This window comes from Phyllostomus discolor, chromosome 7 (genome assembly GCF_004126475.2).
Source record: "Phyllostomus discolor isolate MPI-MPIP mPhyDis1 chromosome 7, mPhyDis1.pri.v3, whole genome shotgun sequence".
Taxonomy (NCBI): domain Eukaryota; kingdom Metazoa; phylum Chordata; class Mammalia; order Chiroptera; family Phyllostomidae; genus Phyllostomus; species Phyllostomus discolor.
Window position 1 is genome coordinate 65,655,296 of NC_040909.2, and position 17,234 is coordinate 65,672,529.

Here is a 17,234-nt window from a genome sequence, read left to right on the forward strand (position 1 = left end):
CAGGAAACAAAACAGTACATACAGTACAAGTATATACATACAAGACACTGGCAAGATACAGATAAAATGCTGACTGTTTAGGTGAGGCTATCAGTGAAATTATTCTTCATATGTTTTCTTTCTATACTTTCATACTTTCCTAATTTCTTCTAATAACATTTTATAATGAAAAATAGAAAAAATGCATGCACGTGTTTTTTCACAAAGTATTTTTCCTTCATTCAAATTTCCTTAATGGTATTTATTATCCAAATAGAGACAATGGGTGTTTTTTGTCATTTTTACTTACTATTTCCTAGAAGCTTGAAGATTTGAGACCAGCCTTAGAAATCTCAAAAATGTTCAACTATGTTTCAGAATTGTTGAATAAGCTAGAGTCTTTGATGCTCTTAGTTAATTTGAAAGACAGATGAACCCATCAAAGACTACCTATATTAGTATAAGGTAAAGGTGAGAGACTGACATATGGCTTAGGCACAAACTAGTACTTTACTAATCTAGAGACTATGTTAACCACACCAAGCTGTGATGTCCTTTAGATGATTAAGAATAACGTATTTTAAGTTGTAAATGCAAGTGTATCCCCCCTTTTCTCGTCTTTGATTTAAACTTAATATCTAAACCATCAGATTACAGATTGAGTCAAAAGGGGCAAAATGCACAGGATTCCTTTGCGTAGCATTGAGATTTCCTCTGATTACTTTCCACAGGCTGTATTGTAACACAGTGATTACAGTTAGCCCCCTGACTGTGGGCTGCAAGGGGTAGAGGCACATGTGATGATGTTAATAAAAAAGAGTGCTGAACAGGCACTATTCCTGGAAAAATCATTCAAAATGCCTGATTTCCATAAGCAGACTGATGATAGTTGTACACAGCCAGTATACAAGAGTGAGATTCAAATATTTTTGACACTTGTTATGGTTAACTATAACTTCCATGTTGACAAACTCAAAGATCAGTTCTTTGTCATCATTGCTCTTGACCTCTTGGCAGCACTTCACAGGGCTGCCAAGGCTCTCCTCCTTTAAACAGTGTACTCAATGGGCTTCTGGTTCACTACAACAATCCCTAGGCTGTCCTTCTGTCTTTGACTTCTCTGTCTTGCTATCCTCTGATCAAACCTCTTAACGGTGTTGGCTTCAGAACCTACATCTGGGAGACCTTCTTTACCTGCACCATTGCTTCCTTAGTGAACTCATCCAATTTCATGCTGTTACATATCACATGCTTATAAATCCTCAACTTACACCCCTAGCTAGGACATTCCTAGAGCACATATCCAAACATCCACCTGAAATCTGAATCTGGATAATTAACAATTCAAACCTCACACATCTACAGCTGTACCCCTGGTCTCCCCTGCTTCCCTCACCCACTCTAGACAAAGTGTCTTGGCTTATTCAAACTTTACTCACACTCCTAAACCCCACCCTCATATCTGGTCACCCTCTATCTGATTGGGTTCCTTTTCCTCTACCATCCTCCACCCACCCCCGTGATGCCTATTCACCTTGCATGTCTTAATCAAGAACCCCATTCGATCTATTTAGCCAGGACACTCCTCTTACCCCTGATAATTTCCTCTTAACAATTTTCCATCCACTAACTCCCACATTGCTCCTTGGCTATGGATTCCCATGTACATATGCTGTATTCAGAGTTGAACTCAATGTGTCTCTTATATAGAAAATCCCACTGCAATGTTCCCTATATCTATTGTCATAATCCTGAATAGAGTCTGCTTTATCATCTTTCACAAGTGAATTTTTTAACACCCTCAAACCTGGCCCCCCACAGGCTTCCCTATTCCAGTTGAATAAAAAACCTATGTTTTATCTAACTTTTCTATTTCTACCCACAAGTAATCTATCAGGACAAAAATCCTGGGAGTGATCTTTGATACAACTCTTTCAAACTCCACATCTATTCCACAAAAAAAGGCTATGGCTCCACCTTCAAATAAATTCCAAATTTATGCACTTCTCACCACTTCCACCACCATCCTGATCCTGGCCATCAGCATACATCCCTGGATTATTTCAGTGTCTTTTAACAGGTCTTCCTGCCTACTGGCTCATCAACCCAAAGTCTATTTGCAAAACAGCTTCCAGAGTGATCCGTTTAAAGCATGAGGCAGATCTTGTCCTACCTCAAAGCCCAAATGCCTCCATATTTCACTACAAGACTAAGAGTCCAATCAGCCTTAATGCTTACTCAGTCTGGCCCTGTTATTTCTTTCATCTCCTGCTACTTTCCCACTTGATGACTCTGCTTTGGCCATACTGGCCAACTTGCTCTGTTTACAATGTGCCAAGTCCTTCTTCAAATGCTTGTGTGTCACTGATTATTAGCAGTTGCGACTCATTCCCTCTAGCAATCCAACATCCTGTGCCCTCTTCTATTTCCTCCACAGCACCCATCACTTCATATTTATTTATTATGTTTTCCTACCAGTCCCCACCCCAGAGCCATCAGTACCAGGCTTGTAGCTGTCATTCATTGCTATATTACCCATCACCTGAGCAAACTGTATAATAGAAATACAATGCTTGCCACAAATGTAATTTTAACACACTGAAAAAAGTAAACAAAACAGTTGACACTGATTTTAACAATTTATTTTATTTAACCCAAGATATCCAACTTATAATCATTTCAATGTATAACTAATAAAAACAATTATTCAAATATCTCACATTCTTTTTCCTTATAAAGTCTTTGAAACATTGTGGGTTTTACACTCACAGCACCTATAATATTTTAGCTAGCTACATGTTAGGTGCTCATAGCCACAATGTGCCTAGTGGTTTCCATATTGACAGTGTAGGTCTATTCTACTCTATTGTGTGTTTATTCAATGGTTTAAAAAATTATTGGGAAAAGTACAGAAAAAAGACTTACAGACATCCGTTCAAGATGGAGGCATAGCTAAACATGGGTAACCATGCTTCACCTCCTGAACAACTACAGAAAAAATTACAACCAGACCTCAAAACAAGTAACACCAAAAACCGTCAGAAAATTGAGCTGTATGGAAGTCTAACAACCAAGGATTTAAAGAAGTCACTTTCATCCAGGCAGGTAGGAGGGGGGGAGATATGGAGATGGGAAGAGAGGTGTGGAGACCCAACATGGCTCAGAGAGCTGGCAGAACAGGTGGTCCCACATTTATGTGTGGTGGATAAAAATTGGGAGGGATACCTTGGGAGTGAAGGATCCCAACCTCAGGCCAGACCACACAGCCCAGGGTTCCAGCGCCAGGGTGATAAATCCCAGTAACTTCTAGCTGTAAAAATCAGTAGGGATTGGGGTGGTAAAAGAAAACTCCATGCTGTTTTCCATAGTAGCTTCACTGGTCTGCATTCCCACCAACAATGCACCAGGGTCTTTTTAAAAGTTCATTAACTGTTGAACTTTCAGGAGACTCTGCTTAAAGGGTCAAGAAGGACTTAGAACTTACACAGATCTATCCCCTCTGGAATTTACCACCAGGGCAATAGCTGGAAGGGTAGCAGTTGCATAGAGGGAGTTAAGTGAAGTGACTGCAAACAATGTGAGTGCAGAGCAAAACTCCAGAAGCCAGGCAACGGCATTGTCCCCACTCTGGGCCCTCCCCCTACATAGAGCCACAAAGTGGTGAAGCAGGGTGCCCTGCCCTGATGATATCTAAGGCTCCACCCCACACAATTCGCAGATGATTTTTCTACAATAGGCCATGCTACTAAGACAGGAAGTCAAAGTAGCTCTACCTAATACACATAAACAAAAATGAGAAGGCTGCAAAATTGAGGAGACAAAGAAATAGGGCCCAAATGAAAGAACAGAACAAAACTTCAGAAAAAGAACTAAATGAAAAAGAGATAACCAACCTATCAGATGCCGAGTTCAAAACACTGGTTATCAGGATGCTCAAACAACTCATTGAGTATAGCAACAGCATTAAAAAAAACCCGGGAAGAAATGAAAGTTACATTATGTGCAGTAAACAAAAATTTACAGGAAACTAACAATGCAGGAAATAATGCCAAGATTCAAATCAATGATTTGGAACACAAGGAAAAAATAAGCATCCAACCAGAACAGCTAGACAAAAAAAGAATGAAAGAAATTGAGGATAGTATAAAGAGCCTCTGGGACATCTACAAATGTACCCAACTGAATCATAGGGGTGACAAAAGAAGAAGAAGAGCAAAAAATTGAAAACTTATTTGACAAAATAATCAAAGAAAACTTCCTTAATTTGGCAAAGGAAAGAGACATACAAGTCCTGGAAGAACAGAGAAATCCAAACAAGTTGGACCCAAAGAGGAACACACTAGAACACAGCATAATTAAAATGCCAAAGCTTAAAGATAGAGAGAGAATCTTAAAAGCAGAAATAGAATAGCAGAGACTTACCTAACAAAGAGTTCCCACAAGACTTGTCAGCTGATTTCTCAAAAGAAACTTCATAGGCTAGATGGGACAAGCAAGAAGTATCCAAAATGATGAAAAACAAGGACCTACAACCAAGATTACTCTATCCAGCAAAGCTATTACTTAGAATGGAAGGGCAGATAAAGTGCTTCCCAGACAAGGTAAAGCTAAAGGACTTCATCATCACCATGCCACTATTAGATGAAATATTAGAGACTTATTTAAGAAAAAGATCAAAACTATGAACATTAAAAGGGCAACACATTCACAACTATCAACAACTGTATCTAAAAAACAAGGTAAGCAAAGAACCAGAACAAGAATAGAATCATAGATATGGAGATCCTCTGGACGGTTACCAGTTGGAAGCAGGAAAGAAGAGAATGGGGGATTAAGAAGCATAATTGGCAGGTACAAAATAGACAGAGGGGTGTTGATAATACTATAGGATATGGAAAAACCAAAGAGCTTATATGCATGACCCATGGACATGAGACTGGGGACTGCTGGAGGGATTGGGGGTATTGTGCAGAGGGAGGCAAAGCAGGAAAAATTGGGACAACTGTAATAGCATAACAAATAAAATGTATTTAAAAAATTCTTGGGCACAACCCACTAAATTGAGTTCCTACTCCACAAATGGGTTCCCATGCCCACTTTGAAAAATCTGTAATGCATGGATTTTAGGACACTTCCTCTGGCCTCCAGGACCTGTTCAGGACCCTTAAAGGGAGACAGATTTCCCAAGGAAGGAGGCCTGGAGGGCAGGGCGAGGAAATCAATGTCCCCGACAATCCACTGACTGAAATCATAGCAGTTCAGCCAATGATGCAAGACTTCTTTTAATTAAAAGGTACTTTTAAAAAACCCACTGCACTCTCAGATAATTAACAAAACCTCTAATTACTTATAATTATATATTACATACATGCTAATATAAAAAAATTCAAGGGAAAATCTGCGCAATTTTTACACTTCAGAAAGAGTGCATTTGAATTGAGTGGAAAGACATCAAGATTTTCATTTTTCTCTCCCCATCCCAAGCAAAGGCCCTAGAACAACAAGAGTTTAGAGAAAGGAGAGAGAGGTACGAGCAATTAATCTTCATTTCCCAGTTTTACGAATCCCACTCACCAAGTCTTTTTAAAAGTTACCATAAATTTCAAATCCAAACTCTTCCCTGGGTGTAAAGTGTCAACTTTAAATGCGGCCTCAAAATAAGGATTCTGCCATTCATCTACCATTTGCTCTTTTAAGGTTTGGGATGTTGCTAGATACAGGGGGGTATGCAGTCAAGGCTATGTAGATATGCTACTCTAAAAAGGTATTGTTGTTAGACAGATAGACTTCAAATATCATCCTGAGGTTTTTGAATTGCCAAAAAAGGGCCATACCTCTTGTATCTCTGTTACTGTGTTGTCACCTAAACTGAGCACTTCATGGTAAGATGCTCAAGGTGCATCTTATGCAGATGGGATATCTGTGCCCTTAGAAGAGCACAAATATTACTTTGAAGAGCAAAAACAATACTTTGAAAAAAATGAGAGCAGCCATTTGTTATTTGGCTTCATATTTTTTATTGTTCACTATGCAAAATATGGCTACTTGATAATTGCTGCAAATATTGTCTTTACTACTAAATATGCCTTCATGTACATTTCAACAAGTAACTTCTGCTTGAAAAAGAACTCTATTGAGCATATTTCTCTGGAAATCAGTATTTAAATTATTTTTCTTTGAAACTAACATGCAGGAGAGACAGCTCTTGTTTACAGAGCAACTAAGTTTAGCATTATGGTTAACAATGTTTAAATAAAGCTAACTTAAAATGCAAACATTTAAATTCTAAAGTTTAACTGTTGTGAAACCAAGTCAGATCTATGGAAATATAAACAACATGAAAATAGTAATTTCCCCCCAATTCCATTCCTTGTGACAGTATTTCAGGCCATTTTTTTTTTTTTTGATTTAGGAGTAAGAACTCATGCAACTCCAAGGTTGCAAAAGGGTTACAAGTTGAAAAGCTTTGGATGAATCTTGAAAACATTATGCTAAGTGAAAGAAGTGAGTCACAAAATCCACCTAATGCATGATTCAGTTTATGTGAGATATCCAGAAAAGGTAAATCTATACAGACAGAAAATAGATTGGTAGTTGCCAGGGAAGTTGGGGGAGTGACTGCTAATTGGTATATACAGGGTCTCTTTCTTGAGTATTAAAATGTTTTAAAGCTAAATTGTGATGATGGTTACAAACTCTGTGAATATACTAAAAAAACACTGAACTGTACACTTCAACTGGGTGAATTGTATTTTGTGTGAATTGTATCTCAATAAAGCTATTATAAAAAATTAACATGCCTGATAACATTCCTAACATTGGCATGAAAGATGCAAGAAAATCAAGTTAAATCAACATAGCTTCTACTTAATGCTAAAATGCATAAAACTTGACACTACTGTCTCCCTGTTACAGAGCACATTCTCATAGCAACCAATATCTGCACTTCCTTACACTTGTCATCATCATTCATAATATCTGTCTTCCTCTCTACAATATAAACTCTATGAGGACTGAGGATAGAGACAGGTCTTTCCTGCATAGTGCTATGATCCCAGCACCTGGAACACATATTCAATAAGTATCTGCAATAGAAACTAATATATGTATGTATGTATGTATAGTATGTACATTCAAATGAATGAATGAATGAATGAAATTATTGGATTGGGACAATTCAACCAATCAAGTTGATCTGTTCTAACTGTCCCCTTAAATCTGTCCTCCAGTTCTCCCACACTACTGGCCACCCAGGTAGACATTTTCCCAGCAGCCATTGCAGCTTCTTATGACTATGTGACTGTACTCTTACCAATTAAATGTCAATGGATATAATGTGTACAGTTTTTAACTCATTTACTTCAAAGAAAATCACTTGTTTGGACTTCACTGTGCTTCAGCCATGTAGATAACGACAAACCACAAAGTAGGAGAGCACAAAAGGGAGATAAACTGCTCAGTCAAGCTAGACTGGCCACACTGTTACATGAAAGTGAAGTAAATTTATATTTTATTTAAGCCATTGTATGTTGGAGTCTGTATGCTACACCAGCCTAGTCTCTATCCTGGCTGTTACAACCCAGGCCTAAGTGCGTGTGTGCCATGAAGGAGTCAGGAGAAGCAGGAAGGATTTCAATGCTTAACTAAATTGACTATTGATTTCTGCCAATGGCAACTCAGTGAAGACATTCTCTTACAGTGTCTTCACAACAACTACATGAATTAATAGTCACATAATCCAAATGTTGAATATTATAAAGAGGTCATTTTGAATGAATTTAACTCAAAATATTTTCATTATGTAAGTATTTACATCACATATATAACACACTTTCCAAAGGACCAGTGAATATATTTTAAGTGGCTGATTGGGCAATTCTAGCTTTTTTACAACCAAGAAATAATTTATAATATGCAAGACACAATGAGTAGAGTCTATAAGGATGCATTATATAACTCCTTGATCTAACAAAAATATATAGCTCAAATTGGAGGTGGGAGAAAACTGCAATGATTACACATTCTTTTAGATTGTTTAACTTTCAGATAAGTTAACTATTAAAAAATGAACAGATGAAATGTGAGGAGTGAACATGTCTCATATTGAAAATTAACCATTTAGTCGTAATCTATAGGATCCTTGACTATTATCATTAACTCCTTGTGCCATTCCAAAATGAATACAAGATGGTGAATTTTACAATTTGAATTTCAATTTGAAGCAAAAATGCACGTGGGTGAATTGTCAATTGTGGGGAAAGCAGGGAGAAACTGATACACAAAACATTACTGAATAACCAAATCAGGACCCTCATGATAGAATAACATCAATGCAATTGTGACCAGAGAAAGTTGCCTTTTTATCTCTGGTCTTGACATTCTAGATGGCCTTGGATACGTTGCTAATCATCTATGGGACCACTTTCCCAGTTTGTAAAGTGGGGATTATAATAATTGCCAGCTACCTCTCAGAATGCTGGCAACCAGATCTGTTTTATTAAATGCTCAGATCTACTTGGAAGAAAATTGTTATACCAGTAGTAAGTATGATGACTATTATTTATGATTATTTGTAACTAAATTTAAAAAATAGCTTCATTTGGTTTTCTGAATTTGTCTGACCACTTTTATGCACATAACCAGTTGTTCCTGTAATGCCAATGAAGGCATATTTATTTGCATCTATGCTGACTGTTAATGATTCCCAGATTCTAAAGTTACTCAGAAGCTCCTGGCATATGAAATCTACACCTTCTCGCAGTGTGAAAGATAGTTTTTTAACCATCACTGGGTAACACGACCTTGTTTTTATTTAAGGTTTATTCACTGGGAAGAAACACTAACCATTCTACCCAGTTTATATATATTTTTTAGATTTTATATATATAATCTAAATATATATTTACATATATATATTTGTGTGTATATAATATATATATTTTAATATTTACCCAAGAATATGTTTATTGATTTTTAGAGAGAGAAACATCGATGTGAAAGAGAAACATCCACTGGTTACCTCTCACACACATTCTGATCTGGGATCAAATTCACAATATTTTGGTGCACAGGACAGCGCTCTCCAGACAACTGAGGCACCCAACCAGGGCTCAATTTTGTATGTTTAATTTCATATGTTTAATATGTTTATATTCTTTTCCTTTACATAGAGCTTTCCCTTTACAAGAGATTAAGACATACAGGAATTAGTTTTTAAAGGATCATTGAGTTTGTTAAAAGGTAAAAAAATTACATGTAATTTATTATTTAGTCTATATACCTTACTACTAAAAATAAAACTTAAATGAGAGCCAAAACACAGATGAAACTGATATTGTAGAAGAAAAAAAAGTAATGAAATGCTAACTAGGGGTAGGAAAAGTTAAGTTTATTTTAAAATGTATCAACAACAAAAAGTTGAGTTTGAAAAAAATACAGTGATTGAGCACAAACTCTGAGCTTCCTAGCAGTTAAGTCGAAATAAAAATTATGTGAATTTGTTACTTAGCTTGCTTTGCGTCAGAAAAGGAGGCATTAGAAGGACAAAATTTTTCCAAATTTTGTTCTTAAATTATGATCATTTCTAAATTATGTTCCTAAAATTTGAAAAGGTGGTTTTTATTTTCAGGATATTCTATAACACACTATGTTTTTGACAATAATTGTAAAGGAAGCATTTTGGTAACACAACATTGAATGTCAATTGTAATTAAAAATAATTTTTTAAAAAGAGAGCATTTTCTCTCTTAGTCAACACTAATGACAAATTTAAAAACTTTTTTAACCAAATGTGCCCTTGACTCATGATATTTTTAACTCTGAACAATATTACAGAATTGGGAAAAATCACATTGTACAATTCATCTGTGTCCATTTTCAGGTCATGGATGTAAGCATGGATATTACAAAGACATCAAGTCAGAGGAAAATCATTCACGCTTACACGATGATTCCAAAGAAAACAATGAAAATCCACTGATGAAGCCCTATTTGAAGCAGTAGAGATAACATAGCTCTCAGGCTGAGTATTCATCTGTTCCACCACTTTTTCAGCTTTGTTTAATCATAATTTGTAGCTGTACCAGAAAGAAATCTTTGCTAACATCAAGAGATGAGATAAACACCCTGCATGGCTTTGCAGAGGAACACGTTCAGGTGAGATCCACAGGGATCACAGAGACCAGGAAATGCAACTTACAGCTAAGCTGAGATGTTGTGGCAGAGACTGAATGACCCACAAAACAAGAAAAGATTTACTGTACAGCCCTTTACAGACAAAATTTGCAGATCCCGGGAATAGACTAAGCCTTCATTTTTAAGATTAGAAAACTATGTCTCAGCAAAGGGAAGTGCTTTGCCAAAAGTCACGCTATGACTTGATAACCCCACTGCTGGCTGAAATCACCTCTTTCCAGGCTGGACAATCAAGTGCTTCTCACGAAGATTTAATTTAAACTACAAAGATGGAAAGATGAGGCAAGCTAGATTTTTTGGCACAAATTAAATGTGCCAAAGCGCAAGTATAAAAACAAATCATTACACTTATAATGCATTCTAGAACCCAAAACACTGAGTGAGGTTTAAAATAAACTGATGTAAGAATCTTCACATTATGAAAGCTCTACAATAAACCTATTCAACTAAAGAGTAAGGAGACTGCATATTTCAAGTTCACTAACTTTAATGTAGTAAGTAAGGTATGAGCAAAGGCTTTGTGCAACCAGGCCAGCTAATAATCTGTTTGAAAACAGACACAAATGGAATTATTATTAGTCAAAATTCGAAAATAAAATAAAGATGCTACTTGAGAAATATAAGATGTTAAAGTGACCTACAAGACTAACTTGTATAAGATGAGCACTGCTGTCACTGAGATATTTTAGGAATCAAGAAAATATGTAGCATCCATAACCACTTTAACCAGAGTGCTTTTTGTTCCCCCTCCCAAGTGTGAACTTGAGAAAATTCATTTAGCTTTAATTCATCAAGCAACACTAGTCTTTTGGAAAACTTCTAATTTTAAAATCAAGTACTCATTTGATTTTCAAGCAAGGTCAGGAGAACAAGGCAGCCTACCTATTGCTGACATCACAGGGGTCTGCCCCACGCTGCTCAACAGTTACATCAATGCAGCATGTTGCTATGGTGCCTGACTATTAATTTCTGAAAGAAGGTGATTATAAAGCCACCATATGAACATCAACTGGATGACACCACTTCAGCTCAGAACACTGACATGCATAACTCTTGTTAGTAGCAAGTTCATTTTATGAAATCACCATCTTTGTGATGTGAAGATTCCTCTGTAACTTTAAACCTAACAATTCAACACCCTCTACCCTAACTCTCCAAAAAAGTTTAGCTTCAACGAAAGGAAAAAGTTTGATATTTAGGAAAAATGTGACTCTGTGGACCTTTTCTTAAGGGCAATTTTTTCTTTAAAGACATCCCAAAATATGCTACATACATGCTCACACACAAATAAATACACATATACTTGATAAATATGTAGATCAGAAGAGAACTGAATTAAATGCCTAAAAGGTGACAGCTACTACCCTACATATAATTCCACTAATCATATTTGCATTTACCTTTTTTGGCTTCTGTAAAGCAATCTTCAGTTACAGTCACTTCTCAAAAGGTCACTTCTTACCCTGAAAACAAAAGAGAACATCAAAATCTGAATGTCAAGAGAAAGTAGCAACCACCTCTTTTGCCTGAGAGAGATTCAAGAAAAACAACAAAGGGACTCAACTATATTTATTGGCAAGTGACTTTCAGAGTTGATAAAAACAAGTCCCAAGATCTCCATTTATCTGGGCCACATGTGTTTGAGATCTTCAAGACAACAAAAGTAACTTGGATGGAAAAAGTAGAGGTGAAACATTTCAAATTTTGTGTAATAACTTTTTCTCATTTGCTGTCTATCAATTTATTTTCACATGGAATAATGCATGACTCATAGGCCCTTGCTTTTGGAAACCAGACTGCTATTTGAATGTGTCTGTTTAGTTAACATCCTCAACCTCTCTACTTTCATTAAAGCAGAGGCTTATTTTTTCCCCCTTCCGAAGAGAGTTAGCTCTGGTAGGCAAGATGCATTATGCCATTCTGGACATTTCAAAATGAATAAAAACACCACAATTTTCAGGTTGTGGAGGGGTTGATGAAAGCTGTTCTCAGAATGTTTTCCTCTTAGCATATATCTACAAGATTAATTAAGTTACATAAACATGGTCCATGTCAGATGAAATAAACAATTGAAATCAAGCTTTCTAAAACACTCTTTCTCCCTCATCCGCTCCTGCCTGTGTATCCTCCCTTATGCTGAACAGTGTGTAATCCTTTAAGAAACACCACAAGCTGCCTCTTTCTGCCCGTGGAACTGGGATCCACATATGGCACAAGTGAAAAGAAAAACACTTGTTTATTAATTTAGATCAAGTTAGCAACAGGGCACAGGATTCATTCTATATCCATTGACCACATGCTAATCTAATTTTTTAAGATGGTGAAATTATATAATATCATTTTACCGAAATGCTAATATCCATTTGCTCACTCTTCAGAACAATATGTAATGAAGTGGTTTTAATTTTATACAGACTATATCCCTGTTTATCCCTCTGCTATGGGCCCTTAATGTGGAAAGGCAAATATCACTGAGAAGAGTTAAATCTCATTTCACGAGGGCTGAAAATTTGAGAGTGGCACTTTGGTGTGTACTATCTTTAAGGAATTGATCCAAGGCCAATTTATGACATTTCCACAAGCAAGAGTATGCAGATTCTTGCCATTAAGATTGGAAAGAAATGCAGGCTCTGAGTGAAATCATAATTTTCATGTTTACTCTAAGAGGAAATTGGAGGTTTTCACCATAAATGTTCAGCATTTGGGTGGGGGAAAACCCTAGCTCTGGGGCTTAAAATTACTATTTTGCAACCTGTCCCAAACCTTTTTGTTTTTACACAAAACAATTCAAATTGAAGATGACAATTGTGTGCTTTACTGCTGATGTGTGTCCCCAGGACTAGGACTGGTTTCTCAGATGGTGAGAACAGTCAGAGGGAAATGGTGGGAAGGAAACAGAACAGTGATAGTCAGGGCCTGCAGGGAAAGTGCAGGTCAGCAGAGCAGCCCCACTCCACACAAATCAGAAGAGCTCGTTAGACAGGAGGCACAGTGATAACTACGCACCGAAATTTCCATCTCTACCCTGCATCCAATCTTAAATGGAAAGGAAGCAAATTCTAACAAACCTCATTCAATTCAAGGCAAGACCCACTTTTCCCTCCTTTTACTTGAAATGTCTTCTAGTGAGTGTACTCTAAACTACTTTTCATGTTTATCTATTGAGTTGCATCTATTTTTGCATGTTTGGCAGTCAGATCTATAATATTAGACTTTGCAATGAAGATGAGATGGCTAGCATAGAGGCCTGGCAAACAACTGGGCCTTATTAAAATTTAATTTTAAAAAACTGCTGAAAACGCCTACTTTGCCTACATTGCTAGAAACAAAGTTATTTCTAGCACTGTGCTCAAACCTGCAGAACATTTTCAGGTAAGTACTGAGTCTGCTTCTCTACTCCTTTCTACACAATATGGTATAAGCGGATAGTGAGAAATATAAGCTGGTTCACCTCACAGATATTACAAGTGCAATTTTTCCCTGGGGGGATTCATAATAACAAAGTTATACATTTGACCTTCCAACTTATATTACTAAAGCAGTACAAAACTGGTTACATTTAATTTTTACTTACATATAAAAACTGGCAGTGGTATTCAAACCATCTTTTCTTCCATTTTGAAGTTTCATAAATTTTAATATGTACACATATTTGACCACTTATTAACTTATTTTTTTGTTGATTTTAGTGTTTAGTATATATTAGCAAAGTAATCTAAAAGTAATCTAATCTAATTTTTCTAGCCTTGACCAGTATGGCTCAGTTGGTTGGACGCTGTACCACAAAGCAAAGGGTCACTGGTTCAATTCCCTATCAGGACACATGCCTGGGTTTTGTCCCTGGTTGGGGCATGCATATGAGAGGCAACCAATAGATATTTCTCTCACATATCAATATTTCTCTTCCTCTCTTCCTCCCCACCTTCTCCTCTCTCTAAAAATAAATTATTTGAAAAGATATTTTTTCTAGCTTTGCTGAGAAAAGATTAATAGTTCAACAGCTGTTTACCATCATGCTAAATTAAGTGAAATGAGTCAATATACTAGACAAGACAATTAGGGTGCAGAACAATCAAAAATCAACAACCAGGAGAAAAATCTACATTTCATTTTCCCCAAAGTATAACACTGCTGCTTCCAAAACTGTTTTTGCTGTTTTTTAAACAATTGTTTTTCTTATCAAATCTACCAAATATTTACCTGAATGCTTACTGCCAGTATGATTGCTAAAATTCAAACTAAATGATTATGTGAAGCTTTTAAGATAAAAAAAAAACAAATAAAAAAGAAAGAAAAATATTCACCTCTAGCCCACTTGTCTTCTTAAAACAATTCTGTCAGCATATGAATTGCATTTTTTTTCTTTTCCTATATTTCATAAGTTTCATGTTGGTTTAGGTTTTAAAAGTGAACCAGGGGCATGGTTAATAGAAATTACTTATTTTCCTTTATGCTATTCCCTACACTTAAGATTCTGTGAACACAAGACTTGTTCAGTGTGTGGCCCCTTCACTATTGTTTGCGATGGTGTTACTGACCTGAAGCTATTTGATGACCATAAGGACCCTGACCTAAACATCAATGCAGAGCTGTGGTCCGGTCCCCTAGGTTAGGAAAGTTAATGTGCCTTCCAACTCCTCTACCTTCCTAACTCCTCCCACAATTAGGAACTGGACTCTTTAAGTCTCTCAGGTTACTACAGTGCTTCAGTGTCACACTTTCTACAAGCATACGGGTCTCTAATTTAATCTCTGTGATAAATAGTACATAGCGCTAATAGTATGGCCAACATGGAACCAAGTTACAGGTAAATGTGGAGGTGTGATTTCATCTCACAAGAGGGCAAATGAACAATATATACTTTATTTTCCCATTAAATGTATTCCCCTCCCTCTCCTTCATGGAAGCTCAAGGAAATGATTTCTACATCAAAATTTCTGCATTATATTTCATTTTACACAACTGTACACAAGTGACTGAAGGATGGCCAACATATGTCATCACCTCAGTCCAACGAATGTTGGAGAACCCACTGTGTGTCATGTCACTGGGGATGTAGGGATGGTCATAGCCACCTCCTGGCCCAGGAAGAGGTGGCAGTATAGTGGTTACTCTCATGCTGGAGAGTCCCTTCTCCTGAAGTCTAGAAACACGGTTCAAACTTCCCATAGTTCCAAATACTCCAATCAAATGACATAATCTTCATTAGAGAAAACAGATCTTAATGGGCCAGTTTCCAAGAGACTGCTGTCTCTTTAGTGAATCTTAACTCGTGGGTTTTTATGTATTGTTTATCAAAGATTTCTTGGAAAAAAGAAGCATATCAACAAAAATTGGACAAACTGAAATTATAATACAAGGGTCACTTCATTTTCTGCACTCAAGAAAATTCACTCAGAAATCAACCTCAAAGTGTTTTTGCTCTGCTTCTAAAAACTTTGAAATAGGCTACATTTTGAGTCAGGTTTACAAAAAAAAGGAAGAAACTGGAGAGCAAAACAGGGCAAAAAGGAGAAAGAAGAAAGGAGACTGGAAAGAAAAAAAATGGAAAGGAAACCATGCAGGTCTGGCCTCTGGGACCAGAGGCCCCTGTAGACCCCACTGGCTTGCTGGTTTATAGTTATGACAGTTTCCAATTTGTTGCTAACAAGGAAATCTACCACTTTGGACCCATCATTCCCCAAGGCCCTCTCCCACTGCTGCAAGAATATCTGACTTCCTTTCTCCTCCCCTTCTGGGACCCTCACTGAATCATAGGACCTAGCTTTGGGGTCCATCTAGTGAGAATATAAAATCCTAAAAATAAAGTAAGCCATGTGGTACAGGCAGTCCCAGGGAGGATCACCAGGGAATTCCTCAGGCTTGCGGCCCCCCACAAGTCCACAATGGCCCACACTTCATTCAGAAAAAAACACCCTCCTACCTTACACAATATAAAACCCTGGGCATGGCCACGTGAAAATATTTTATAGTATCCTTTAACAGCCTTTAAATGTTGAAACCTAAAAACAATATTTGCTGTTTTCTCTTTGAAGCACTAACAAAGCCTTTGTTTTAAATTTACCTTTAGTGTGCAATAAGAGTTAATAATCAAATCCATCCCAACCCCCACAGATGTTAAACAAAAAGATAAAAGAAATGCAAATAGCTATTGTCATGGAAAGTTAAAGTACCTGTCTGTATTTTTAAATGAAAACTATTATCTCTATCAATCAAAATTTAAGAATACAATAGCGCTAATCACAGAAGGTGCTCTGACGGAGTTACTTTTCCTCACAAAAAAGTATTTTTCCCCTTCAAAACCAAGTATAAAAGTCATATAGTTACAATTAGATAGGGTATTTATAATTTTATTATTAAAAACCTCAGCAGCCTCACTGTTAATAAAGTGCTTCTAAGTCTCTAAACTGATTTGTACCCAAGAAGACCCAAGTCCCTACATATTTTAATAAGGTTGAGAAAATTTTATTTAAATTCTTACAGTTTCCAACCTGTGGAGGAACAGCACACTCTTCTGTTGAAAAGAGTAACTCAAACTGAGGCATCACTTAACTGGTAAAAAAAAATTCCTTCTTTTAGACTCTGGACTCAATTCCTAGCCCCTGAAATATCTTTGCAGAGGATACAGCTTCCTTGCACGGCTTGTCTTTCTTAATTGTGGTAATTTATTTTCAAAATTATAACACTCTTTTAAAAAAGCAGAATTCCACCTTCATAGCGCCACATGATTAAGTGCACTGTTCATCAATTTCTAAGTCTTTTTTCAAATATTTGGTTTTTAAAAACACTGGATTAGCCCCTGGATATGGTGATTCCTAAAAGAAGCACAGAAACAAAGAAAAAAAAAAACAAAAAAAAAACAAAAAAAACCCCGAAGACCCAGAAAACAAACAGCTCAAGATTTAAATTCCTAGAAGAAACAGTGAAACCAGGATGCCATTAGCTGGCTGAGCCTGGATGGACGTCTCCTCGACCATTGGGCCAAGATCCCCGTGACCACCCCGCCCAAAGCAAGATCAGATTTCCTTCCCTCCAGACCGCCTCTCTCAGCTTCAGGGCCA

At 36.8% G+C, this 17,234-nt stretch overlaps 1 protein-coding gene across 5 annotated transcripts in view; it reads right to left on the reverse strand.

Moving 5' to 3' along the window:
* The window catches only part of FOXP1 (forkhead box P1), a 630,544-nt gene that overhangs the window by 311,580 nt on the left and 301,730 nt on the right, over positions 1–17,234 (reverse strand). For all 5 annotated transcript variants that reach the window (XM_036031548.1, XM_036031551.1, XM_036031553.1 and 2 more), the window contains one exon: positions 11,574–11,636. The gene's annotated coding sequence lies outside the window, so the exon portion shown is untranslated. The remainder of the gene's footprint in view (positions 1–11,573; positions 11,637–17,234) is intronic.